Consider the following 3334-nt stretch of genomic DNA (forward strand, 5'->3'; position numbering starts at 1 on the left):
ATACTATAATCAGCAGATATACTATAACATAACAGAAATTCTACGACTTAGTAGTAATACTATAACATAACAGAAATTTTAATTGGGCAGAAATAACATGATTTGGCAAAAAATACCATGATTTGGCGCAAATTACAAATACTATGATTTGGCACAAATACTATGATTTAGCAGAAATAGTATGTTTTAACATAAATAATATCTTTTGACAGAAATTTCTGCTAAAGGTACTATTTCTGCTTTTTAGCAGAAATACTGTAATTTTGCATAAATACTATGATTTGGGATAAATACTATGATTTCCCAGAATTACTATGATTGAGCAGAAGTACTAAGATGTAGTAGAAGTACTTTGATTTAGCAGAAATACTATTATGGAGGAGTAATACTTTAACATGGGAGAAATACTGATACACACACACACACACAGAGCGCAAAGGGAACAGTGGATGTTAAGAGTCTGGGCTTGGTATATCTAGGTCAGCTAAATTAGCTGCACCTGCTGTAATCAGCACTTACACACACACACACAGAGAGAGCTCTGAGTTTTCTTTAGTGTATTTCTCACATTCAGGATTCCCCTCGAACAAATGGCCATAATTTCCTAACCGTAGGGGCTAGAACGCTCATTCTGACACCGTTTTGTTCAGAAGAGATGGGGAAATCTCCAGGTCTTCATAATTCAGAGATAAAATATAAATTATTAAAGCTATATGACTTGTAACACACTGCAACTGAGAAGAGGCGAAGCAAAACTGCCTTGACTTGCCCTCAAACAACGTTGTGTAACTCTAGATCTCTATGGAGCCTCAAAATCATTCTTTCACCGTAAGAAACAGCAGGCTTTGGTGAACAGTCATGGAAATTTTCAGGGCTCTGTTGAAATCCATCAAAAAGATATGACGAGAGAAAAAAAGTGCCTCATTTCCACAGTTTGAAATCTGAAGAGATCTGAGTGAGAGACAAATTTCCTATCCTCAAACAAATGTAATTCATGGCCAAACGGTAATAGGTGAGGAAAATACTCTTGAATTGTGAGCATCAGGAGAGTCTGAAGATATATTGGCACAAGCGTCATGTCTCAACTTTGTTTCGTTAAGGAGATATGACGATTTGAAAATGCCTCTCATTAGAAAAATTCAGCGGTGATTTTGAACAAGCTCTCCATTGACTTTCTATGGAGAGTTTTAAGACCTTGTGTTGCTCTGAGGAGATTTGCAAAAATCTGTAAATCCCACAAGAACGATAGTGACATTTTCTGAAAGCCAGCAAAAATACCTACGTTTTGATGTATAATTTGTGGGGTTGAGTGGAAATTGAGCGAGTAGCAAGAAGTTGTTCAGACATGAAGAGAAAATTCCGAACAGACCAGCCCTCACTCTGAGTTAATTGCATAGCAACCATAGCAACGCATGTATTTTCTGAAAAATCACAATTTTGCAACTGAAAACTTAAAGAGGCATAAAATTAAAACGGTAGAAGATCTGAAACAGCTGAATCACACAGAAAAGCCCAATAATCTGAGAACATTTTAAAGTTTGAATGGAGTTTCTAGGTGAAAGTATGACAAAGTAGATAAGTTTCAAAAACAAGCAAGTTTTAGCAGAATTGTGGAAGTTTCCCATTCATTTCAATGGGACAAATTAAAGGAAAAAGTGTAATATTTTAAAAAGTATAACAGTAATAAACACCAAAAGTCATAGCACCCATCTCCAGAAAGAGCAGAACAGTATAGAGTTTGAACGGAGAAAATCGGCTGAAAACTGAGGGAGTAGATAAAGTCCAAAAACGTCTGGAAGCAACTTGAAAAGAAAAATAAAGAATAAAGAGAAACAGGAACTCAATAGTGTGGAAGCCCTTTTAGGGCATCCACACAATAAAGAATAAAGAGAAACAGGAAAACAATAGTGTGGATGCCTCCAGCATCCACACAACTAGAAAAATTTGCATTTCCTGCGAAAATGCAGTGTGGATGCTGTAACGCTGAAGCTGTCTGCTTAAAATAGCTGAAAAAGCTGAAAAGTTGCAGAAATTGTAAAACTTTTGCAGAAGCAAAGGAACTTTGCTAAAATGTAGTAACTTAGCAGAAATGCAATATCTTAGAGGAAACATAATACTTGGCAGAAATACAATAGCATAGCGGAACTTAGCAGAAACATTGTAACTTATCAGAAACACGATAACTTCTCAAAAATACAAGAATTTAGGAGAAATAGTATAAGATAACAGAAAGAATATATTTAGCCAAACATTCTTAAACATTACAGAAATACTATGATTTAGAAAAACAGTACAACATAGCAGAAATGCTGTGATTTACCAGAGACACTATAATATACTATGAATATTGTAATTTTAAATAAATACTATGTTTTAGCAAAATACTCCAGTTTAGCACAAATATTATAACATAGCAGAAATACTACTCTATAGCAGAAATGCTATATTTAGAAAGAAAAATATAATATAGTAGAAATACTATGATTTAGCAGAAATCCTACAATATAGCTTAATATCAATGAATTACAACAGATACTATGATTGAGCAGAATAGTAATAACTTAAGTGAAAATATTGGAAAGGTAAAATGACAAGCTGAATAAAAAGGAACATGGTTAAGTTCGCTCAAAACTAATTTTTTGTTCACCTGTGAAAAAATAAAATAAAAATACATTAAGAAAAAAAACAAATAACAATAGCCAACAGATACACACAAAATCAAATATGGATACACAAATGTACAGAGAGAGACACACACACCAGTCAACCAGTCTGAATATATATTTTTATCCAACAATGAGATGCTACCCTAAAAGGGTCTTTGTGTGTGTCTTTTTCTCTCTCTCTCTCTCACACACACACACACACACACACACACACACACACACACACACACACACACACACACACAGCAGCAGCAGCAAGTGAACAGGGGCTGTTAACAGCATGTTTCTAGGTCAGTCAAACAGCTGTGAGCTTCTCAATTTGAATCCACCAATCAGAGAGGCTGTGTGCTTTTTCCCCGCCAAAACTGGTGCACCAAGTGCAGGCTTTTACACATGCAGCACAGAGAGAGAGGAGGATTTTGCAGTGTATTTATCATAGTCAGGATTCCCCTCAAACAAACAGCCATAAATTCCTAACCGTAGGGGCTAGAACAGTCATTCTTAGACCGTTTTGTTCAGAAGACATGGGGGAATCTTGAAATGTTGACCATTTAAAATAAAAATATGAAATATTATAGATATATGACATAGATGATTGGCTGGCTGGGAAGCCATGAAGGCCCCAATATGCAAATTTGAATGTGCCAGCCCTCAGATATGATTGGCTG

The sequence above is a fragment of the Oreochromis aureus genome, linkage group 22 (genome assembly GCF_013358895.1).
Source record: "Oreochromis aureus strain Israel breed Guangdong linkage group 22, ZZ_aureus, whole genome shotgun sequence".
In the NCBI taxonomy this organism is placed as follows: Eukaryota; Metazoa; Chordata; class Actinopteri; order Cichliformes; family Cichlidae; genus Oreochromis; species Oreochromis aureus.